At 41.4% G+C, this 25,734-nt stretch overlaps 1 pseudogene; it reads left to right on the top strand.

The window, feature by feature from the left end:
* Positions 1–17,126: 17,126 nt before the first annotated feature.
* LOC129008627 (high mobility group protein B1-like) overlaps positions 17,127–25,734 on the top strand; it is a 34,795-nt pseudogene continuing 26,187 nt past the window's right edge.

Raw genomic sequence — 25,734 nt, 5'->3', positions numbered from 1 at the left:
GATCAAGGCACCAGCAGGTTTGGTTGTCTGGTGAGGGCTGCTGTCTCCTTCCGTGATGGCACCTTGTTGTTGCATCCTCCTGAGGGGAGGAACACTGTGTCCTCACACAGCAGGAGGGCAGCTGGGCACAGTGGCTCACTCCTGTAATCCCAGAACTTTCGGGAGGCTGAGGCAGGAGGATGTGTTGAACACAGTAGGTCGAGACTGCATTGAGCCATGTTTGTGCCACAGCACTCCAGCCTGGGTGACAGAGTGGGACCCTGTCTCAAAAGACAAAAAAGAAGGCAGAAGGACAAGAGAGCCGAAAGTTGTCTGAAACCCCTTTTATAAGGGCCTTAATCCAATTCAAGAGGGAGCAGCCTTCGTTGCCTAATCACTTCTTAAAGGCCCCACCTCTTATTACCGTCACATTGGCCATTAAGTTTCAACACCTGAGTTTCTGAGAGGCCTGATACAAACCACAGCAAATCGAATCATGCAGTGTATACTCATTTCCAGCTTCATTCAGCATGTTTTTTGAGGTTCACCATGTTATGTTTCAGTAGCCCATTCCCTTCTGTTACTCAATATTATTCTGTTATAAAAGGAATACCACTTATTTGTTTATCCATTCACCTGCTGGTGAACATTTGGGCTGTTTCTAGGTTTTGGCTGTTATGAATTAAGCTGCTGTGAACATTTGTGTACAAATCTTTCTTGAGTCCACCCTCACCAGGCCCTTACCTCCACCACCCCATTCAAACTACTCTTAACAAGCTCATCAGTGAACTATGTTAATTCCAGTGACCAATTCTCAGCCCTAATTTTACTTGACTTACCAGCAGTATTTGATTCACTTCCTTCTTGAAACACTTTGCTTGCTGTTATGGATTGAATGTTTATATTCTCCCAAAATTCTCTCAGGCATACCTCAGAGATACTGCAGGTTCAGTTCCAAACCACCACAGTAAAGCAAGTCACACACATTTGTTGGTTTCCCAATGCATGTAAAAGTTATGTTCACACTATACCATTAAGTGTATGACAATTTGCATTATGTCTAAAAAAAGTACAGACCTTAACTTAAAATTACTTTATTGCTAAAAAATGCTGACATAGAGATACGAAGTAAGCACATGCTGTTGGAAAAATGGCACCAATAGACTTGCTTGACACAGAGTTGCCACGAGCTCTCAATTTGTGTGTGTATGTATATATACAGTATACATATATACATACAGTATATATATACAGTATATATATACAGTATACATATATACATACAGTATATATATACAGTATACATATATACATACAGTATATATATACAGTATATATATACAGTATACAGCATATATATATATATATATATATATGCAGTATCTTCGGAGTGCAATAAAGTGAAGCACAACACAACGAGGTATGCCTGTATGTTGAAATCCTCACCCTCAATGTGATGGTAATAGGAGGGGGACAGCTTTTGAGAAGCAATTAGGCCCGAAAGGTTGCACCCTCATGAATGAGATTAGTGTCCTTAAAGAGCTCTCTTGCCCTCTTTCGGCCAAGTGAAGATACAATGAGAAGTCAGTGGTCTACAACCTGAAAGAGTGCCCTAGCCAGAACCCAACCATGCTGGCATCCTGATCTTGTACTTTCAGCCTCTAGATGGTGAGAAATAAATTTCTGTTGCTTATAAGCCACCCAGTGTAGAGTACTTTGTTGCAACAGCCTGAACTAAGACACTTGGCTTTCCCTACTCTCCTCCCTCCTCCTCCTTGGCCACTCTTCAGTTTCCCTTGTTCTTCCTCATCTCCTCACCTTTAACATGTTCGCACCTTAGTCCTGGGATCTCTTTCCTGTCCCTCCCTTGGGGATTTCATCCAGTCTTACAGCTTTAAATACCTAGATACTGATGACTTCTAGAGGTATTTGCCTACCCATCGATCTTCCAGGGCAGTCTTCTATGTATAACTGTGTACATGGCATCTCTCCTTGGATGTCTAAAGGGCATCTCAAACTTTGCATAGTCAAAGCTGAATTTCCAATCTTCCCCCAAACTCTGTCCCTGCTGTCTTCCTCTATATCACTGAATGGACTCCATCTTTCAGTAGCTCAGGCCAGAAATCGTAAAGTGATCCTTGACTTCTTTCTCTCACACCATATCCAAACTGGTTAACAAGTCTAGGATCTACCTTCAAAATTCATCCAGAACCAGAGTATTTCCCATTACCTATACTAGTGCCACCCTTGTCCAAACCATCATTGTCTTCCACCTACATCATTGATTCTCAAAATGTAATGCACAGAATCTGGCAGTTACCAAAAACCCTTGCTGGCAGTCAGGAGAGAAAAACTATTTTTGGCATAGTACTAACACATTGTTTGCCTTTTTCACTGTATCAACATTGGCACGGATGGTGCAACAGCAATGGTAGGTAAACTTGCTGGCCCCTTAGCACAGATCAAGGCACCAAACTATACTAATGGTCATTGCATTCTTTTGTTTGTTTGTTTGTTTGTTTGAGACAGAGTTCCACTCTTGTTGCCCAGGCTGGAATGCAATGGTGCGATCTCACCTCACCGCAACTTCCGCCTCCCGGATCCAAGCGATTCTCCTGCCTCAGCCTCCCGAGTAGCTGGGATTACAGCCATGAGCCACCACGTCTGGCTAACTTGCATTCTTTATTACCACATACTCTCTAAAATATCCTTGATAAGCTGGACACAGTGGCACATGCCTGTAGTCCCAGTTACATAGGAGACAGACTGGAAGGATCTCTTGAGCCCAGGAATTTGAATCCAGCCTGGGCAACAGAGCAAGATCTTGTCTCAAAAAAATAAAAGAAAGAAAAGAAAAGCACAGAAAAATTATTGGCTGGGTGCGGTGGCTCACACCTGTAATCCCAGAACTTCAGGAGGCCAAGGCAGGTGGATCATCTGAGGTCAGGAGTTTGAGACCAGCCCGGCCAACATGGTGAAACCCCATCTCTACTAAAAATACATAAATTAGCCAGGCATGGTGGCTCACACCTGTAGTCCCAGCTACTCGGGAGGCTGAGGCACGAGAATCACTTGAACCCAGGAGGCAGAGGTTGCAGTGAGCCAAGGTCGCACCACTGCACTCCAGCCTGGGTGAGAGAGCAAGACTCTGTCTCAAAAAAAAAAAGAAAAGAAAAGAAAAATTATTAATGAAGCTGTAAAACAAAACAAAACACTAATTTTATTGAATTCTGAACCTTGAATATGTGTCTTTTCAAAATTCTGTGTGACACTAATAAAGCACTTCTGTTGCATCCTGAAATACAACGTGTGCCTTGAAGAAAAGCACTTATGCAATTGAACTGTGAGCTACACTAGACACATTTTTTTATGGAACATCACTTTTACTTGAAAGAATTACTGACAAACCATGGCAGACATTTTTCTGCAAAAGAAAAAAGTGAGCTTATCACTTCAAGTAAGACAACTGGTAGTATTTTTTACTAATGATAAAATTCAAGCTTTCATGCTAAAATGTGAATTTTAGAAAATATGTAATTTTCTACTGTGAGCTTGAGGCTTCTCAATTTTTAGATTTTGAGATTAGTGGTAATAATAAGAAATATGATTTTTTAAAATATTGCAGAACAAAATGTGTCAACATTTGGAAGATCTGCATAACCCAGTGATCTAATATTTCCCCCCAAATGGATGATCTTACAAATATTCATTCAATGGTCAAGATAAACCACTGGATTTGAATGTAACAATACAAAAATTTACTGATGTGATTTCAGATTCCACACTGCACCTGACGTTTAAGAAACTACTTGTCAAGTTCTGGTTTAGTATTGAAGAGGACTATTGGTGTGACGCCATATTTTCTTCATAAACTTGAACTAAAACAACTTACTGTTCACAGACTGAAGGCAGAAGCAGCTATGAGAAACCAGCTGGGTTCTACTAAACAAGACAATAGAGATTTGTAAAAGTGCTAAACACCACCATTCTTTTCATTAAATATTTTTTTAAAAATAGGCTAGGTGTGGTGTTTCACACCTGTAATCTCAATAATTTGGGAGACCAAGGTGGGAGGATCACTTGAGCTCAGGAGTTAAAGACCAGCCTGGGCAACATAGTGAGACCCCATCCCTACAAAAAAAAATTTCTTAATTAGCTGGATGTGGTGGCACACTTGTGTTCCCAGCTACTGGGGAGGGAGGATGCAGTGGGAGGATCACTTGAGCCCAGGAGGTGGAGGTTGAGTGAGCTGTGATTGTGTACTCCAGCCTGGTTGACAGAGCAAGACACTGTCTCAAAATATATATATAGTTATTTCCATTAAAAACATATTGTCTCTGTCAATGTATATGGCTTATTATTTTTAATAAATTAATAAATATGAAATTTTCTCAGTTTTAATTTCTAATTATGGTAAATATTAATAGATGTAACCCACAAAGAAAAGCTCTTTGGGATATTTAATTTTTTTTTGTTTTGTTTTTTTTTTTTTGAGACAGAGTCTCACTCTGTTGCCAGGCTAGAGTGCAGTGGCCCCATCTCAGCTCACTGCAACCTCTGCCTTCCGGGTTCAAGCAATTCTCCTGCCTCAGCCTCCTGAATAGCTGGGACTACGGGCACCCGCCACCACGCCCGGCTAATTTTTTTTTGTACTTTTAGTAGAAATGGGTTTCACCATGTTGCCCAGGCTGGTCTTGAACTCCTGAGCTCAGGCAATCCGCCCGCCTCAGCCTCCCAGAGTGCTGGTACTACAGGTGTGAGCCACTGCGCCCGGCCAGGACATTTAATTTTTAAGAAAGTAAAGAGGTCATGAAATAAAAAAGAAGTTTGAGAATCACTAACCTAGATTATTACAAGACCCTCCTAATTGGTCTTTCTACTTCTGACTTACCCCCCGCCCCCGTAGCCTCAATCAGACAAAGTAATTCTCTTAAAATATAAATCAGATTGTTACTCCTTTACTCAAACACTCCCAGAAGCTTCTCATCTCACTTAGAATAAAAACTCAAGTCCTGACATTTGCCTACAAAAACCCTGCACCTCACGTCCCATTACATACATCTCTGAAACGTGTCCAGGGACCACTTCTTTCACTGACTCAGCTCCAGCCACACTGACCTTCCTCTCCTTCCACTCAGCTCACAAGCTGTTTCTTCTGCCTGAAAACCTCTTCCCCCAGAGAGCCACATAATTCACTCTTCGTCTTTTTCAGATCTGCCTTTAAAAATCACTTTCTCAACGAGGTTTCTCCAACCTGCCAATTAAAAGTTGCAAAACTCACACTCACATTTCCAAACCCCATTCCTCTTTTATTTTTCTCAGAGCACATATTGCCATCTAATATACTCTATATTTTACCAGTTTCATATTTTTTATTTTATTATAAGCTCCAAAAGGACAGGGATTTTCATCTGTTTTATTAACTCCTGTATTGCGCACTGGGACAAAATAGGAGCTCAATAAATACATGTTGGATAAATGAATGAATGCAGCATCCATTGGCCAATAATCTAGACTGGTACCTTACATAATTAACCAGTGATACTCTGGCAGTTATCTTCTTTATTTATTTTATTGTCTATAAATTACTTTGGCCTTTCTGAATTAGGAAACCTTTTGTATATCATTAGTATATATTTAAATATTTCTTTTTTCTCAACCACTGTGATGTATTAAAATTTCAAAGCCTTAGACCATAGGATGGTCTGAGCCCACAGAAAAACTCTGGGTTTGCATATGAATGGGTCATTTAGTTAATATGTACACATTTAAATAGTTTTGAACAGACTTGCATGTTGATCCTTTTTGAAACGTAGATAATCTGGTAATATTAGAATTTTCAAAGGCTAACCCTGTTGTATTGGTGTGTGAAAACTGCTTGTATAGATATAGCTAAAGCTTCCCTCAAAAGGTCAATATAAATTCTAACACACTTTAATATTGCTTACCTATGAATTAGTAGGTAAGGAAACGAGGACAAAATTATGAATGGCACCAAATATCTCTTCAACACATAGCCACATAAACTACAAATATTAATAATTAGGATATTTTAATGAGGAATCTTGATCAGATAACTTTTTAAAGCCTTATCGAGTTATAAAACATAATGACAGTGGGCAGGTACGGTGGCTCATGCCTATAATCCCAGCCCTTTGGGGGGCCGAGGCTGGTGGATCATCTGAGGTCAGGGGTTCGAGATCAGCCTGGCCAACATGGCAAAACCCGGTCTCTACTAAAAATACAAAGATTAGCTGGGCGTGGTGGTGTGCACCTGTAATCCCACCTACTCAGGAAGCTGAGACAGGAGAATCGCTTGAACCCAGGAGATGGAGGTTGCAGTGAGCTGAGATGGGGCCACTGCACTCCAGCCTGGGCAACAGAGTGAGACTCCGTCTCAAAAAAATAAAAATGAAAATAGATAAAAATAATGACAGTAAGGATTCTTGGTAAGTTTTTTTCTCTCTGTCTCAAAGGTTTCTGAAGGAACAAAATCTTTTGTGTGGTGAGTGTCTCCAGGATGTTTTCTGAAAGTAAACAGCACATTTTTCCCCTCTTTGGAACTGAAGCTAAGGCCACATTAACGTGAATGGAGCTCCAGGTCTTTGTTTCATTAGTGTGGGTGTCTCCAATGAGCCTCCTACTGGGAATCCTAATAGGATTTCCCTGCTTACACCTTTGCTTGCCCTGGCTCCTCATGCTGCTTTGTGATGTTTGGTTTAATGAGACAACTCCTGTGATCCAGAAAAAAAAAAAAAGGAGGATCCTGTCTTTTCCTTAAACAGACAAAGGTGTAGCTGAGGGAATTCAAGCTTCTGCTGTTTCCTGGCACTTTATGTTATCAACATGTGATGGCAATCCTGAACACACTGAGCCAGGAACATCCCAGTAACCATTTAATCTCAAAAACTCAGCCACGGACCGGCAGATTGCATCTCACAGAAGTCCATTTACCCTTAATAATGTGGAAAGACAGAAGACTTGAGTTGGAGGGGCAAGGAGTGGGTGAGGAAGGCAGAAGAGAGAGTAGGAGCTCTAAAATGTTTTTTCTGAAGTGAGAACTTGAAATGTAACCTAGTATGGGTGCAATCAAAGTACACACATAAAATAGGTAAAGTAACTATGGAAATAAGAACAGTAATAGATACAGTAACAGTAACAAAATAGTAATAGGAAGGTTAGGGTAGTCTAAATAAACTGAATCCTCTCTATCATAGAGAAAGGTAATCATAGATAATGTCTAAAATGGATACATAAAAAAATGGAGACACAAACATAATATTTAGGAATGTAACAGTAACCACAAGAGCAATTTAAAACAGAAACTGTTGTAGCAAGTGAAAAGAGGTTGGTTCTGGGTAGGAGGACTGGGTTCAAACAGGATTGAGGCAAGGAAATCTTTTTATGGTGATGATGGTCTCTTGTCTTCTTTGATTGTATAACAAAGTATATATATATATTGCCTAGATAATAAAAATAAAATATTTTAAATGGAACCAAAACTAATTTGGTGGTCTGACCTGTTTGTTAGTGGAGTTGGGCCTGGATAAGGAAGTGAAATCCACTCTGGCATGTCAGACTCAACAGTTTGATACAAAGTATCAGCTTTTGCTGTTGGCCTTATTCAGGCATGAAAGGGGAACAAGAGGATTTCCAGGGGCTTCCAGTGGTCCTGGTGTCTTGGCCTTGCTGTGAAGATTTGGGTACAAGACAGGCGAGAGCTCAGGACAGTAAAGAGCATTCCAAAGGGAGTTTTCATAATTGAGTTTTATTTATTATTTATTTATTTATTTATTTATTTATTTTTGAGACAGAGTCTCACTCTGTCACCCAGGCTGGAGTGCAGTGATGCAATCTCGCCTCACTGCAACCTCCGCCTCCCAGGTTCAAGCGATTCTCCTGGCTCAGCCTCCCTAGTAGCTGGGACTACAGGCATATGCTACCACGCCCGCCTAATTTTTTGTGTTTTTAGTAGAGACAGGGTTTCACCGTGTTAGCCAGGATGGTCTCGATTTCCTGACCTCGTGATCCGCCACTCTCGGCTTCCCAAAGTTCTGGGATTACAGGCGTGAGCCACCATGCCCGGTCCTGAGTTATTTTCATATCTTGCAGATGGCCTAGAGAAATGGTCCTATCCTCCTGGAGTTACCTTAGAGAATTAAAGACACAAAGTAGCTCTGGGGCACAGAGGGACCCTTCTGTGACTTGGCCCTGTAACAAACCAGTCATGCTTCAGAGAGAAAAAACTTGACTTTGTCCTTGCTGCTTCTGGGGTTGGAGGAGAAATGTAACTCTTCGTTGGTTAGTCCAGAAATCTCTTTTCTACTGGTGGCTTTCACCACTTGTTCCCAAGTGTAGGTCTGTGGTGCATCGGCAGTAAGTCCCAGGGAGCTTTATTTAAAGGACATATCTCTGGGCACCATCCATGGAGATCCTAATGCTGTAGGTCTTGAGTGGCATTGAGGAATCTATAGTGATTCTGATGTGCCCCAGGTGTGGGAGCCACTGTTCGAATCCAGTCTAGCTTATGTAATCCTTACAACCGTCTTCAGAAATAGAAGACCAAAGTTCAAAAATGAATTGTTTTCCCCAAATCACACTTAAAGTCCATATTTTAAGCATATGTGTCTGCAGTGGTAAATATCTAACATCCAGTTCTCTAAAAACAGACCTCCCTTCCCTCAAATGGACCCTGATTTGGAAACTTTGCCAAATTTTGTGGTGTAAATACTTTTATGTTGCATGATTTCAGGCTGCCAAAAGGACATTACTGTATGTGGAATTGTCAAGAGATGCTCAAGGACACACAAATATTTCCACCGTATAGATACACTAGACATAAATAACCTTAAGAGCATAGATTATATTAAACTGTGGTGAAATAATTAGGAAATAATACATATTGCATATTCATTGCATATTGCACATTCATTGCCTTTGTAATATTATGTATTTAACTAAGATTATATAATAAAAATTTTAATAATGCCTGAATTTGACAACCAGCTCTCAGACTTTCAGAAAACTTGATAATTGGCCCTCATGAGCTGATGCAAGGTAGCTCCAGCAGGGCCTGTGTGTCTGACTCCAAAGCCCTCGATACCAGTGTTTAATAACACGTGGTCTGTGGAATACTGGTTCTTTAAAATCTTTCCTGAAACAAGATTTTAAAGAGTTAAATATGTTTGGGAAATGATTCATGGTTAATTTGCTTGCTTAAAATCTACCATTTAGATGGACATATCATAGGCCCTAAGAAGTGCTGAGGTAATGAGATCTGTTAATTTCAACCCAATGTTTCCTTTTGCATGTAATAGCATTCAGCATCCTGCAGGATCATGTGTTTGTGGTTTTGTTTGTTTGTTTATATTTCTTTTCTTTTCTTTTTTTTTTTTTTTTTTGAGACAGGGCCTGGTTCTGTTGGAGTGTAGTAGCATGATCTCAGCTCACTGCAACCCCTGCTACCTGGGCTCAAGCGATCCGCCTGTCTCAGCCTCTGGAGTAGCTGGGACTACAGGCATGTACCATCATGCCCCTCTAATATTTTCATTTTTTGTAGAGGTGGGGTCTTGCTATGTTGCCCAGGTTGATCTCAAACTCCTGGGCTCAAGTGATCCTCCTGCTATGGCCTCCCAAAGTGCTGGGATTATAGGCATGAGCCACTGCACTCAGCCATCAGTGTGTTTTAGAATGCACTTTGGGAAATGTGGTGCATTTGGGGAAGTCCTAGTAAAGTAATTAAAGCACTGACTCTGGAGCCAGACCACCTGTGTCTAAATCCTGACTCCATCATTTACTAGTTGTGGGTCCTTGGGCAAATATAATCTTCCTGTCTCAGTTTCCTTTGAGCTATAAAACAGGAAGAATAATAATAATACCTATTTCATATGGTTGCTGCAAGGATTAAATGAGTTTATATTTATGTGTAAAGTACTTAAGGCAATCCCAGGCACCTGAACAATGCTATATGAGTACAAGCTATTATTGTTGTTGTTATTATTCACATACTATTCAGTTTCCAGCCCAATCATTCCAGTCTCCCAGACTCTCAGATTTCCTATCAAGCTATACCAAAGAAGGCAACATGATGGCAAGGATGGGGCTGTTGACATTCCTTCCTGAGTTCAAAGCATTTATAGCCACACTAGAAAGATTTAGAGTTTGCCATTTTCTTTCCAGAACTTGCCAACTGGGACTGTGATTTTAGATGTGCATACATTTAAATAAAGACTTCTTTAAATAGAAACAATTTAGACGTCCCATGGCGTTGGTTATAGAGAAATTTTCCCTTGGCATCAAGAAAATAACAGGCCTTTTCCTTCTGAGTCAGCATCATTGGGAGTAGGAATTGTCACCCTTCACGGAAGACTGGCCCAGGTTCTGACCTTCCCTAGTTGTCTCATGTTCATGGCTTTTTCCCAGTTAGATGAAGGGCATGAGCCCCTCCAATGCCTTGTCTTCTTGCCAACTTAGCTAATTGCATTCTGCCTTAGGAAAGGGGATAAGGGTGACACCTCAGAACAGAATTCCACAAGAGTTGGGTTAAGGGAAGCTAGCGGTGACCTCATCCTAGTTTTGTGAAAATATGATTTTAGTTGAAAAAAAGTGATTTAGGTAAAAGGCCTAAAGAAGTCATTTACAAAAAGAAATATAAAGCCCAAGAAAGATACAAGTATTTCTAACCTCACTTATAATCAATAAAATATAATAAGAATCTAAATATGTTTCTTCTATTAGGATGGGCAGCCAGGCATGGTGGCTCAAGCCTGTAATTTCAGCACTTTGGGAGGCTGAGATGGGCGAATCACATGAGGTCAGGAGTTCAAGACCAGCCTGGCCAACATGGTGAATCCCCATTTTAGTACAAATTTTGTACTAAAAATACAAAAATTAGCTTGGAGTGGTGGCAGGCACCTGCAGTCCCAGCTACTCAAGAGGCTGAGGCAGGAGAATTGCTTGAACCCGGGAGGCGGAGGTTATAGTGAGTCAAGATTGCACCATTGCACTCCAGCCTGGGTGACAAGAGTGAAACTCCATCTCAAAAAGGAAAAAAAAAAGAAATAAAAGAAAGAAAGAAAAGAAAAGAAAAAAAAGGATGGGCAAGGGGATTTTTGCTGATTTTTTTGTTGCGTTTTTTTGATTGACAAAACCTGTAGTGGAGAAAGTGTGATGAAACTAGGACCCTCTTGCATGATTACTAGGACTACACAATCTTTTTGGAACATTCTTAGATAATATGCAGTATTTGAAATGCATATACCCTTTAATACAGCAATTTGACTTAAAGATAATTGGACACGTAAACAAAAATGTTAAGTTCAAAGAAGTTTAAAGCTGTCTACATGGTAGGTTGAATTGTTCCCAATTATCTTTCTTCTTCTTTTTTTTTTTTTTTTTTTGAGATGGAGTCTTGCTCTGTCGCCCAGGCTGGAGTGCAGTGGCAGGATCTCAGTTCACTGCAACCTCTGCCTCTCCATGGCTGCAGTGAGCCATGATTGCACCACTGTACTCCAGCCTGGACGACAGAGTGAGACTCTGTCTAAAAAAAAAAAAAGAAATGTGTTGAAAAGTAGGAAAACACCCTATGAAGGATTTATTCATATATTTATTCATTCCCAAGTATTTATTGAGTGCTTACTATGTGCCTTGCACTGTGCTATATTCAAGCAGATTACAGTGTGGCAGTAGTGGGGTTCAAGGGATCTCCTGCCTCAGCCTCCTGAGTAGCTAAGACAACAGGCGCACACCACCACGCTTGGGTAATTTTTTGTATTTTTAATGGAGACAGGGTTTCACTATGTTGGCCAGGCTGGTCTCAAATTCCTGACCTCAAGTGATCCGCCCACCTCGGCCTCCTAAAGTGCTGGGATTACAGGCATGAGCCACCACGCCTGGTATTGGTCTCAGTTGTTCACCCCAACCCGCAGTTATAAGTCCTCATCATAAGCAAGGTCTATTTCCCCAACCCTTGACTGGACTTGGCCATATGATGTGCTTTGGCTAACAATCTGTGGGAAGAAGTGACATTAAGCCCAGACCTTAAGAGACCTCAAGTGTTTCTGCTTTTCCTCTTGTGTTCCCATATTCTTCAAAAGAAAAGCGTGTCCCAGTTGGCTCTTTGGTCTCAGAAAAAAGGTAAGAGACACATGGAGGAGAGTCAGCCTTGCCAGCATATAGACAGAGGAGCTATAAGTTGAAGCTAAAACACACACACACACACACACACACACTATATATATATATATAAAAATGTAAATATATATATTTTCTTAATTGTCATTTGAAGCCACTGATTTTGAGGACAATTTGTTATGCAGCAGTAGTTAGCCAATACAGACCATCAGTAGAATATACTATATGTAATACCATACTAAGCAGCCATTGTAAATGATTAAACAATCTATATTTTTTGACATTTAAAAAATCTGTCTACTTAATATTGTTAAGTGAAAAAAAATTGAGTTTCACAGGGCGTAGTGGCTCATGCCTGTAATCCCAGCACTTTGGGAGGCCGAGATGGGCGGATCACAAGGTCAGGCGTTCGAGACCAGACTCGCCAATATGGTGAAACCCCATCTCTACTAAAAAACACAAAAATTACCCTGGCATGGTGGCGCATGCCTGTAGTCCCAGCTACATGGGAGGCTGAGGCAGGAGAATTGCTGGAACCCAGGAGGTGGAGGTTGCAGTGAGCTGAGATCGCGCCACTGCACTCCAGCCTGGGTGACAGAGTGAGACTCCATCTCAAAAAAAAAAAAAAAAAAAAATTGAGTTTCAGAACATAATCTATCTAGGTACAATTACACATATGAACATGCACACACAGATATAAGAAAGAATGTATCACAGTGGTTATTTCTGCATAATGGGAATAAAAAATATAGTATTTTCTTTTCTCTGTAGTTTTGTATATTGCTTGATTTCATTTTTCAAAGACCATCCATCTTTTTTATAATTGGAGACATGGCAATGGCAATGATTATGATATGTACTGAGAAAATAAAGACTAGCATTTTTGGAATAAATAGAAATGTAGTTAGAGAGGAAAAAGGGACCCCATATTACATGGAGCCTCAAAAGGTGGATAGAGTTCAGATATAATATATAAAGAACTAGAAGTAGACATAATACTAGTTAACATTGATTTATTCTTACTCTAAACACTCTGATAAGTGCACTACCTCTCATTTAATCCTCATAGCAATCCTATGAGGTCATAATTTTAATTGTCCTATTTATTTATTTATTTATTTATTTAGAGTCAGAGTCTCACTCTGTCACCCAGGCTGGAGTGCAGTGGCACCATCTTGGTTCACTGTAACCTCTGCTTCCCAGGTTCAAGCAATTCTCCTGCCTCAGCCTCTCAAGTAGCTGGGATTATAGGCACGTGCCACCACACCTGGCTAATTTTTGCATTTTTAGTAGAGATGGGGTTTCACCATGTTGGCCAGGCTGGTCTTGAACTCCTGACCTCAGGTGATCCACCCACCTTGACCTCCCGAAGTGCTGGGATGACAGATGTGAGTCACTGCACCCAGCCTAATTGTACTTATTTTACAGAAAAAGGAACGGAAGCTCCGAGTGGATAAATACTTTGCATTAGATCACACAGTCTAGATTTGAACCCAGGTCTCTCTGACTCCAGGACCCTTCTTCTTGCCAGTACACATGCCTACTCCCATTGCACGATTTGCACAGCGAGAGTGATCCAGAGGCACCAGGTATGGAATCCAAATACCTAAGATCTTACAGTGTGAGGGACCGTAATGCAAGTCCAGTGGAAGGCATTATAGCACAGAGGACAGGCCACAGAGTCAGCTAGCATCAGAAGGCAAATCCTGTCTGCCCTTAGCAGCCAAGCAATCATGTACCAGTTACTTGGCCTTCACTAACCCTGACTCATCCCTCCATGAAAACATAAAATAGATAAGAAATACCTCCTTCACAGTTATGAGAATCACTTCATTGTCTGACAAGTAATCTGCCAATACATGGTTTAGTAATATTACTAATATCAGTAAAAAACACTTTGTAAACTGTAAAATGTTAATCAGATACTAAAATTCACAGTCTACAATTTTAGTGGACACAGTATTTAGGGGAAATTGAGCAAGTGAGCTGAGAGGAGATTTGAGTTGACTGAGACTGCGCTAGAAAAATAGTGTTGAGCTAGATGAAGAATGTTTCATTAACGTTTCATCAGAAATGTGTTGAGGCTGGGCGTGGTGGCTCACATCTCTAATCCCAGCCCTTTGGGAGGTCTAGTGGGGGAGATTGCTTGAGCTCAGGAGTTTGAGACCAGCCTGAGCAACATTTTTGTTTTGTAGAATACAAAAATTATCCAGGCATGGTGGTGTGCACCTGTGGTCTCAGCTATTCATGAGGCTGAGGTGGGAGGACCACCTGAGCCAGAAAAGTAGAGGCCACAGTGAGCCATGATTGCACTACTGCACTCCAGCCTGGGTGACAGAGTAAGACTCTCGTCTCAAAAAGAAAGAAATGTGTTGAAAGGTAGGAAAACAACCTATGAAGAATTTGTTCATATATTCATTAATTCCCAAGTATTTACTGAGCACTTACTGTATGCCTTGCACTGTGGTATATTCAAGCAGATTACAGTGTGATGGTAGTGGGGGAACAAATTTTAATCAAGTGGTCACACTAATAAATGTAAAATACACCTGAGATAAATGCAAAAATAAGAAGGACGTAAGGTTATGCAGCATAGCGCACGAAAATGTTTACTGAGAAAGTGATGTTTCAGCTGAGAGCTGAAGGATAAATAGAAATTTAAAAAGGAGTTTAGTAACAGGCTGTTATTTTGCAGATGAATGGATCAGCATTCTGACAGGGAATTTATATTTAGCCATGTAAATCAGAGGTTCTCAAATTTGAGGGTGCATCTGAATCATGTGGTGGGCGTGCTAAAACACCGATCACTGAGCCTAACTCTCAGTTTCCAATTCAGCAGGTTTGGGGTGGGGCCCACGGAGGTGCAGATCTAACAAGTTCCGAGGTGATGCTGTTGCTGCTGATCTGAGGACACACTTGGCTGATCTTGGGGCCACTGCTCTAAATTAACACGCACAACACCTCTTGACAACGAATAGAAAATGAAACGTGAGCAACTTCTAACAAATGTTTTCCAGATTGCTCACCACAAAAATCAATTTTCAAAGCCTTTTGGTTGGAATGTTTTTACACTAGGTTGAATGTTAACATTACATGTTCAACCTTTCAATCCTTATTGAAAAAATAAGAAATAAAAAATCAAAACAAAAATGCCACTGTAATCGTAGAATCGCCCTGCAGTTAGCTTTGGGTGAACAAATGTCAAAGCAATGTAAACAACACTAATGGAATATTTGAAGGGAAAGAATGAGCGTCTGGCCTCCTAGACTGCAGTGGAATGGAAAGGAGTTTTGGCATCCAGAACGAGACAAGAGATGTGCTGGGAGGAGAGGGTTCATTCTGGATGATGCTATCATTTACAGCATAGGAATTCTGTTCCTTGGAGGTTGGCGGAAAGGGAAACTGCAAACCGTCAATTGCTAATATATTTTAATACTTCAAAAATCTATTTTTAAGATTACACCAGTAATGCATGAACATATTACCCTTCTAAACAAGTTAAATCAGTATAGAGCTGAGCCTCCCAACACTAATTCTGTCCCCTTTCCGAAAATAATTTATGACATCCATTTGGTCTTGCAGTTTCCAGACCCTCTTCTAGGCAGTTTTGAGGAGAACAATTGAGTACTATTTCTTGTAATGGTATTACACTCTATGTATTCCACAATTTACTTTTTTAAAACTCATTGTTAAGTCATATGGATTTTCCCTATCAGGACCATAACTCCACCATATTCTTTTTAATTTTTTGCATATAATTGCAAAACATAGAATTAACAAGATTTATTTATAGATGTTCGTTTAAGCTGTTTCCTGCTCCCTGCAGTCTGTTATATTTTAGTGACAACAAACAATGTTGGCATGAACATTCTTGTCTGTGCCCCCTTGTAGGCCTATGTGGGTGCTTCCCTAAGGGATAAATTGGGAAAGATAACCACAGAGTCACCGGAATTTGAATATTTTTCATTTTAACAGATAATGCCAAATTGTTCTTCTATCCCCGTCAACAGTGCCACTGCTTTCTTATACATTTGCCAATAATTAATATTACCAAGTATTTGTTACCAAACCTAGTGGTGAAAAAATAGCATTTCATTCATGTTTTAATCTTCATTTCCTTTGTTACTAGTAAATTTGAGCATGTTTTCATATTTTCATCATTCATTTATGTTTTCTTTGCTGTGAACTGCCTAATTGTGATCTTCTCCTCCTTATTCTTTATGTAGTCTAGACACTAGTCTTTTTTTCTCTGTGTATGCTGCAAATACTTACCCCCAGATGTTTTTATTTTGGCTTTATGTCTTTTATCATGGAGAATTTTTAAATTTAGAAATTAGGCCAGGCGCAGTGGCTCACGCCTGTAATCCCAGTACTTTGGGAGACTGAGGCGGGTGGATCACTTGAGGTCAGGACTTTGAGACCAGCCTGACCAGCATGGAGAAACCCCATCTCTACTAAAAATACAAAAAATTAGCCAGGCATGGTGGCTTGTGCCTGTCGTCCCAGCTGCTTGGGAGGCTGAGTGCCACTGCGCTGCAGCCTGGGCAATAGAGCAAGAGTCTGTCTCAAAAAAAAAAAAAAAAAAAAGAAATATTCACTTTATCATTCTTTTCCCTTTAAGGATTTTCCTATCTGTGTCTTGTTTAAGAGAACCTTTACTTTCATCTTCAATGATTCTGCACCCACTTATGGGGATTACCTTTAAAACCAATAAGTCGTCTAGGCGGACTTGATCTTACAGATGTTGTAGCCTAGTCATGTCATTTTTACAGATAGCAAAACAGAGGCACAAACAGGAGATGTGATGTGTAATACTAATACAACTCCCCTCACCCCGTAGCTGGGTGACAGAGCCAGCCCTTGAACCCAGGTTATCAAATTCTAAGGAAGCAGATTCTAAATTCTCCCCTAATGCATCTGCTGTGACTTTTAAAGCTAACACAGGCGCACCTGATTTGGAAAAGTGTCTACCAGAGCTGGCACTAGAGGCCACAAGGCCAAAGGGCTCAGGGGAGATGCACATCCTTCTTCAAGCCAGGCTGCTTGTTTACTCCCTTATGAGGAGCCAGTGTGGCTCCAACATGTACCAGCTCTATGACCTTGAGGAAGTAATGTCCTGCATCAGTTTCCTCATCTGCTCTCTAGAGATCAATAATGACATATGCCACAAAGCACTGTTGTGAGTTTAAATGAAATGAGTCTGTATAAGGACTTATAATTTATGTCCAAAAACATTAGCTATTATTTGTTAATGGCAACAACAACACAATACCATTCTTCTTGCTTGTTTCTGAAAACTTGCATAACTTGGGTTTCTGAGGCCTCCCAGGGTTATGGGGTTTGGGAACCCCATATGAGGTTTGGGAACCTCTTGTCCACTCCTCCATATCCTTCCAAGCCACCTCATACTCCAGGCACTGTGTGACGACCAGTTCCTCACAGACCTTCAGCCAGCTTTGAGCAGGTGCATCTGTAATGCCTTCTCTTGGGTCACTCCTCATACCTTCACTTCCTGCCCCAGGCCTTCTCTGACTCTCTGAGTGGGACACCCAGAGAGCGGCCAACCCAACAACACACCCTTGTAGTGATTCTCCATTCTTTTTTATTTTATTTATTTATTTATTTTTGAGATGGAGTCTCGCTCTGTCACCCAGGCTGGAGTGCAGTGGCGTGATCTCAGCTCACTGCAACCTCCACTTCCTGGGCTCAAGTGATTCTCCTGCCTCAGCCTCCTGAGTAGCTGGAATTACAGGCACCCACCACCATGCCCAGCTAATTTTTATATTTTTAGTAGAGATGGGGTTTCACCATGTTGGGCAGGCTTGTCTCAAATTCCTGGGCTCAAGTGATGTGCCCGCCTTGGCCTCCCAAAGTGCTGGGATTACAGGCATGAGCCACTGCGCCTGGCCGTGATTCCCCATTCTATGTTTCACTTCCCCTTGTCTCTGCCTCCTGCTCCCCAGGATCATATTCCCAAATCAACTACCACCACACAAGCATGGATCTTATGCTCTGTTTTCAGGGAACCCAGGCTAAGATCTAATGAATTTGTAGTAACTAAATTTTCACCTGTCCTTGTCTCTAATACAGGACTCAGCCTCAGCACCCTAATTTAGTCCCCTCCTCCTCCCTCACTATTACTGGGAATCTTCAGAGCCAGCTCACCTGTTTTCATGAGGTTTCCTCATGTGTTCTTTGCTCTGGCACACACTGAGTGACACTGATTGAGAAGCCACTTAAGGAACTATCATATCCCTTGAGATCCTGACTGTGTCTTACTCAGCACACATTCCTCCTCAAGGCACTGTCTTCCCGTGTTCCCAAACCTGCAGCCCTGTGGAATCAAGGCAGCACTGCATTCCTGGAGCACTCCCTGAATGAAGCCACACGGCAATAGTAAAACACAAGGGAAGGAGGCTTGTCCCCCCTGTACCCTCTGTATTAGTCTATTTCCACACTGCTAATAAAGATATACCCAAGACTGGGTAATTTATAAAGGAAAGGGGTATAATTGACTCAGTTCCACATATCTGGGGTGACCTCATATTCATGTTCCTAGAAGAACAAGAGATGTCTTACCTGGTAGCAGGCAAGAGAGAGCTTGTGCAGGAAAACTCCTCTTTATAAAACTATCAGATCTCATGAGACTTATTCACTATCATAAAAACAGCACGAGAAAGATCCGCCCCCATGATTCAATTACCTCCCACTGGGTCCCTCCCACAACACGTGGGAATTGTGTGAGCTACAATTGGAGATTTGGGTAGGGACAAAGCCAAACCATATCACCCTCTCTTGTCACCTGGTCCCTTAAGCAGGCTGCTTATGCCTCAGGTACCCCATGAAAACAGCTCCTCCAGCCTCTGCCGGTGCTCAGTAGGGCTGAAACACAAGTCTGTGAGACCAAGCTGGGGACCAAGAGCTGAGTAGATACCCCGTTCTATCCTCCCCAACTCTGTCTTGCCCTCAACTCCAGCCAAATGGCACTTTGCAGGATGAGGCAACCCAACTCGTGCATTTACGACACATATCTGAATCCCAATTTAGACTTTAGCTGAGTTCCCTGGTATGCTTGAAAGGTGAAAGTCTGCCCTGAATTTTACTGCAGCTGTTAATCAGCACCTGAGTAAGAATTTTTTCCACTGAGGCTGAAACATAACCTGGCAATTTTCATTCACCCTTCAGGACTTAGCTCAGCTGTTATGGTCCCCAGTGCCTTGCTTGCCCTGCTCTCCAGGCAAGGCTGGGAGCTCCTTTTGATATTCTGATAGGACTCTGGCGGATGGTAACTCCCATCTTATTATGCTGCAACTTGCAAGCTTTTGTAGTGCTGATGCTCCTGTTAGACTGGCCCAATCTTGCTTGTCATTAAATTTCCAGTTTACAGCCTGGCATGTCTACACCCTCAGAACATGTTTGTCAAATGAATGAATGAAACAAGGAGACATTGAGATCTTCTGGGAAGTGGGAGCCTCACTCACAGATGGGTTCAAGCTCAGACTGGCTCAAACGGGCACGTTCACACAGAGGCACCTAAATGCAGGCTTGTTGATGGTTGGTCCTTTCTGCTAGAGTATAAGCATCATGATCACAAAGAGTCTTGTTTACTGCTCTTTCCCCTACCTAGAACATTGCTCAGAACTTATAGGCCCTCAATCAATATTTACTGAAGAAGTAAGTGAAATACAGGTGTATTTCCATCTGTCTTCTCTCCAGAGACACTAACTGGCTTGACTTTTTGTGCTTTCTCCCCTCTCCTGGGGAAGAGATGGGCACGGAACTAATCTTTCTTCCCCTTCCCAAGAGAATGGTGGACAGTGGCTGCAGTTTAGCAGATGAAGCCTGGGCCTCAAGATCAGACAAGCCACAGGAGCAGGGTAAGCAGTCACCCACAGTCCGGTACTCTGGCTGGGCTGAGGGCAGGTAAGAACTAAGCCATGGAACTGAAACTGGAGGCAGAAGGTGGAGAGCATTACGACATTTTTTCTTTTGATTTACAGCTTTTGTAAGAAGTGGTGCATGTACCCAGAGAAGTATGAAGATAAGGTAAAAACCACTACAAATACGGCAATCCCGAGGCACTACTGTTAACACTATGATGAATATCCTTGCAGGCATTTCTGTATGCATGTGCAGACACATATGTGTGCATATATTAGGTCATATTCAGCTATAAGTGACAGAAAACCAAAACAACAATGATGTCACCATGATAGACGCTTACTCCTCTTTCACATGGAAGTCTGGGTGGGAGGCTTAGGCCTGGCAAGACACTCCATGATGTCAGTCGCCTAGACTCCTTCTCTCTTGTTGCTAAATTGTAGGTAGCCTCCACCTCATGGTCCACAGGACAGAATTTGCAGTCCAGGAAAGAGAAAGGAACAAAACAAGAGAAAGGGGTGGGGATGGGGCAACAGGAATACGTGTTGCTCTTGAGGAAGCTTCCACATATTTCTGCTTACATCCCATTGGCCTGAACCAAGTTACATGGTCATACCCAGATGCAAGGGACTTGGGAAATGTAGCCATGTGCCCAGTTAAAAATCCTATTAGTGTGAAAGAAGAGAGGAGTAGATATCCAGGGGTGTCTGCCAGTCTCTGTCACGATCACAGTGTCTATGCGATATTACATAATAGGATCACAGAGACAGTATAATAGTGATAAAGATGAGAAGTCTAGAGATAATTACAGGTTGAAATCTGGTTTAGACACTATTCAGTTTACTTGTCTGTCAATTAGGGATTATAGCAGAACAAACCTATTTCATAGGATTGTTGTGAAGATTGAATGAGCTAATGTATGTAAAAGGGCTTAGCATGGTGCATGACAGTAAGGGAGTAAGCTCTCAGCAAAGTCAGTTATTACATTTTCTGCCTTTTTTTATCTCACCAATATAACATGAATAAGGTTCTATGTTATCATCTATAGATTTCCTTGTACTACCTTTTTAAATGGCTGCACGTGGTTCCATTATGCAGAGAGAACATTATTTAATTTGTTCACCACTCATTGCCACCATAGATTGTTTTTAATTTTTGCCATTATCAACAATCCTTGCATCAACATCATTTTGTACTTGCATGATTACCTCCTTACAGTAAATTCCTATCTGTGAGGTAGCTGGGTCAAACACGTGTGTATTTTACATGTGACAATATATTGTCAAACTTAGGCAAACAGCTAGCTTCTGAAGACATTGGAGCATTCCAGTTTAACCAACAGTTTTTGGGTACCTACCAGATGCTGAGCCTTGTGCTAGAGGCTAGAGAGGGTCCAAAGATAAATTGAGACATGTCCTGCAATTAGAGAGAAAATAACTCCTAGAGTTTATTAAAAAACAAAAAAAATTCAGGATGCTGTGAATGCTGATGATGAGGCTTGAGCTAGGGTGGGGGTGTGGAAGGGTCTCCCTGAGGAAGTGCTATTGCACCTGGAAACTGAAGCCCAAAATGTGTGCATGGACGGGGAGGAGAGGATTGGAGCAGAAAAGTATACTCTAGGGAACAAGAATATGTAGAGGAAAGTTGGTGTGATGGCTAAGAGTATACATTCTGGAGCCAGGGTATCTAGGTCCAAATGATGGCCCTGCCACTGCTACCTAAGAATGACTTCTCTGTACCTCAGTTCTCTAACCTTTACAATGGGATGATAGTAATATTAATAATAAGGTTATTGTGAAGATTGAATAAGTTAATGCACAGAAGCACTTAGACAAGTACCTGGCAGATAGAAAGCATACTGTATCAGCTAATATCAGTACTTTCATCTTCTTGTCTACTTGAAAGTATTTTTTTATTTTAATTTTTATTTTAAGTTCTGGGGTACATGTGCAGGATGTGCAGATTTGTTGCATAGGTAAATGTGTGCCATGGTGGTTTGCTGCACTTATCAACCCATCACCTAGGTATTAAGCCCAGCATGCATTAGCTATTTTCCCTAATGCTCTCCCTCCCCCATCCTCCCCCAACAGGCCCCAATGTGTGTTGTTCCCCTGTTGCGGGAAGTCAGGGACCCCAAAGGGTGGGACCAGCTGGAGCCGAGGCAGAAGAACATAAATTGTGAATATTTCATGGACATTTATCAGTTCCAAAAATTAATACTTTTATAATTTCTTAAGCCTGTCTTTACTGCAATCTCTGAACATGAATTGTGAAGATTGCATGGACATTTATCACTTCCCTAATAATACTCTTATAATTTCTTATGCCTATCTTTACTTTTATCTCTTAATCTTGTTATCTTCGTAAGCTGAGAATGTACCTCAGGACCACTATTGTACAAATTGATTGTAGAACATGTGTGTTTGAACAATATGAAATCTGATTGTAAAACGTGTGTTTGAACAATGTGAAATCAGTGCACCCTGAAAAAGAACAGAATAACAGCGATTTTCAGGGAACAAGAGAAGATAACCATAAAGTCTGACTGCCTGTGGGGTTGGGCAGAATAGAGCCATATTTTTCTTCTTGCAGAAAGCCTATAAATGAATGTGCGTGTAGGAGAAATATCGCTGAATTCTTTTCCCAGCAAGGAATAACCCTGGGGAAGGAATGCATTCCTGTGGGGTAGGTCTATAGATAGCTGCTCTGGAAGTGTCTGTCTTACGCGGTTGAGATAAGGACTGAAATACACCCTGGTCTCCCGCAGTACCCTCAGGCTTAATAGGATTGGGAAATTCCAGCCTGGTAAATTCTAGTCAGGTCTATTCTCTGCTCTCAAACCCTGTTTCCTGTTAAGATGTTTATTAAGACAATGCGTGCACAGTGGGACATAGACCCTCCTCAGTAATTCTAATTTTGCCTTGCCTTGTGATCTTTATTGTCCTCTGAAGCATGTGATCCTTATGACCTACTCCCTGTTCGTACACCCCCTCCCCTTTTAAAATCCCTAATGAAAACTTGCTGGTTTTGCAGCTTGGGGTCATCATCACGGTCCTACCATTATGTGATGTCACCCCCGGAGACCCAGCTATAAAATTTCTCTCTTTGTACTCTTTCTCTTTATTTCTCAGACCAACCGACACTTAGGGAAAATAGAAAAGAACCTACGTTGAAATACTGGGGGCTGGTTCCCCCGATATTCCCCTCCCTGTGTCCATGTGTTCTTGTTGTTCAGCTCCCACTTCTAAGTGAGAACATGTGGTGTTTGGTTTTCTGTTCATGTGTTAGTTTGCTGAGGATAATGGCTTCCAGCTGCATCCATGACCTGCAAAGGACATGATCTCATTCATTTTTATGGCTGCATAGTATTCCATGGTGTATACATACCACATTTTCTTTATCTGGTCTATTGTTGATAGGCATTTGGGTTGATTCTATGTCTTTGCTATTGTGAAAAGTGCTGCAATGAACACATGCATGCATGTATCTTTGTAATAGAATGATTTATATTCCTTTGGGTATACACCCAGTAGTAGGATTGCTTGGTCAAATGTTATTTCTGGTTCTAGATCTTTGAGGAATTGCCACATAGTCTTCCACAATGGTTAAACTAATTTACATTCCCACCAACAGTGTAAAAGTGTTCCTATGCTCGAGAGTCTTAATCCAGGATTGTGAGAGTTCAACAGTCAGCATCACAGCATGCCCTATGCATTTTCCCCATGAGTTTCCTCATTCTTTCATTCAGTGAGTATTACTGAACACCTCCCAGGGTGGTAAGCAAAATAGTCCAGACCCAGGCTTCGAGGTACTGTCTGGTGATAGGGGATTTTAAAAATCAAAAATCCCACACAAAAAGAAGCCCAGTGAGTCACAGACCACTCTGTGCTGTGAAAAAAGCACAGGGAGATCTGTGAGAGCCCATCAGGGACATGTCCAGAGGGACAAAACAAAGAAAATGACAAAGAAACCTAGATCTGGGGATTAGGAGGCATCAACCAGGTAAAGCTTGTTGGGGGTGTGGGGTAAACCAAGCAGAGGGAACAGCCTATGGGAAGAACATGAGGAGGGAATGTTTAGAACATTGGAGGAAGTGAGAAAAGGCCCTTGTGCAGTGAGGGCAATGGGAGGAGTGAGGGAATGGAGAGATGCACCAAGCAAGGTGGGGAGGGAGGCAGGGCTGGATTGCACACGATTGATCTCTAGCTCTCAAAGGTGATCCCCAGAGTCTAAAGGTGAGTATGGAGACCAAGTGCTGTCACAGACATCTTAGTAGTCCTGCCAAGGTCTTCATTTTTGCTAACCAAAAAGTGCCTCTCTTAGTGTAACTCTTCACCTCTTTCCTTGGACTTGGTTCCTAAACAATCCTGGGACTCAGAAGAAAAGTCCTCCACACCAGCACTTTTTCCAGAAAAGAAACAGCATTTATTGAACACCTATTATGGGCCAAGGAAAGTCCTGGGCCTTTTATCCTTCTTACTTCATTTACTGCCCAACAATCTATGAGGTGACTAGTATTAACTTTCTTTTAGATAGTTAACAAAATAGAGACTTAGAGAACACAAGTAATATGTCCAAAGTCATACAGCTATCAAACAGCGGAGTCAAGTCTCTGAGTTCAAAGTCCTCATCATTTATTCCACATTGCTCAGACCACAGGATAGGTCTGGTCTGTTTTACTTAGACTTGTTAGAATCTCAGGAAGCCACTTCATTGTGCAGAGTGATACCATTTCAGGCAGCAGCGAGCTGAAAATTGAAGAATCCTCTTTTTCCCCAAGTGTGGGGTTCATTAAGCTGAAGGGAGCTCTTAATATTGTCAGCATTTCAAGGCAGCTCTATGCTACCTGAATAAAGGAAAGAACTAACACCCATCTCTAAAAAGGTGAATGAAAGTCTTTGCTAACTGAATACTTCAGATAAGCATCTTCCCCATTCGGTTGCAATTACCTTGGTCCCAAGTTACATCATTGCTAGTGAAATGATTAACAAAATAATGGTAATGATACTGATGGTAAATTAAATGGAAATAAAAGGAGCTCAGTGTACTGTTCAATTTCCCACTTGGGGACTACTCCTAAGCTGTGTTCTTCAGCTTCCCACTGGGAATTTCCACATGTAGATAAATATGCCTGATTGAAACTGCAAACTTAGATGTCTATACATGGCAAGCACTGAAATCTGAGCTTGAGATTTTTCTCTGCCTCCCAAGTAGTTCCCAAGGCTAATGTCAATGAAGATGGATTTCCCTCCATGAAATGTTCTGATGAATTATGTAAATAGAGACAAACACCTTATAGGACTGACCTCTGCCACAGAATTTGACATCCTCCTGCCCTAGCCAAACCAAGTGGAAAATTGGATTTAAAGAAAAGACTCAGGACTTCATTACAACCCACATGCTTTGTGGTGTCTGGATTCTGATCACCACAAATCAACACAACCCCACCAAGATAAATTGCCAAGAGATGTGACAAGGGATGGACATGGCAGATGAGACCCGGTTTATGTCATCAGAAGGCTCTTATCTTGCCAGAAACCCTTTATTAGAGTTTCAGCAACAATCATTAGTTTTTCTAATAGGATACCGTACAAAGAGAGTGAGGGCCCTGGGCTTAAAACCTAGCTTTGCCTTGTATTAACTGTGTGATTTTGAATGTGTTACTTAAAAAGCTTTCTGAGCACCAATTTCATCATGTTTAAAATAAGGACAACAATAGTACCTATTTATAGGGTGACTTTA

Source organism: Pongo pygmaeus, chromosome 9 (genome assembly GCF_028885625.2).
Source record: "Pongo pygmaeus isolate AG05252 chromosome 9, NHGRI_mPonPyg2-v2.0_pri, whole genome shotgun sequence".
Lineage (NCBI taxonomy): Eukaryota > Metazoa > Chordata > Mammalia > Primates > Hominidae > Pongo > Pongo pygmaeus.
This window is presented reverse-complemented; position numbering and strand designations above follow the sequence as displayed.